Raw genomic sequence first — 384 nt, forward strand, 5'->3', positions numbered from 1 at the left:
GTATATTACCATGTTTCTCTAGAATTATTTACATAATTTTCCTTGTTTGAATTAAAACAGAATCATCCCTTATATTCTAAATGTGCTATTTATACAGAACCCACAAACTAAAAATGCGCTTACTTCATCTTAGAGGTAGTGAACCCATGGCGTTTTTATTTCATGAGCAGCTGGTTGTAATGACTGTTTGTCATTTGTCATGTAGGAACACACTGGAGGCTAGGTTACCCGTGTCCTCTGACATGGCACAGGGTGAAAGCCTGGAGCCAATGAATGCCCTCTGTGGAGAGGCAGCTGGTGAGTTATGGCTGTCCCCGCTGTCCCATCCAGCTCAAAACCTTGCCAAACAAATTGCTCTCCGTTCAGTCACAGAGCTCTGTGGTG

The sequence above is a fragment of the Monopterus albus genome, unplaced genomic scaffold (assembly GCF_001952655.1).
Source record: "Monopterus albus unplaced genomic scaffold, M_albus_1.0 scaffold18.1, whole genome shotgun sequence".
Classification (NCBI taxonomy): Eukaryota; Metazoa; Chordata; class Actinopteri; order Synbranchiformes; family Synbranchidae; genus Monopterus; species Monopterus albus.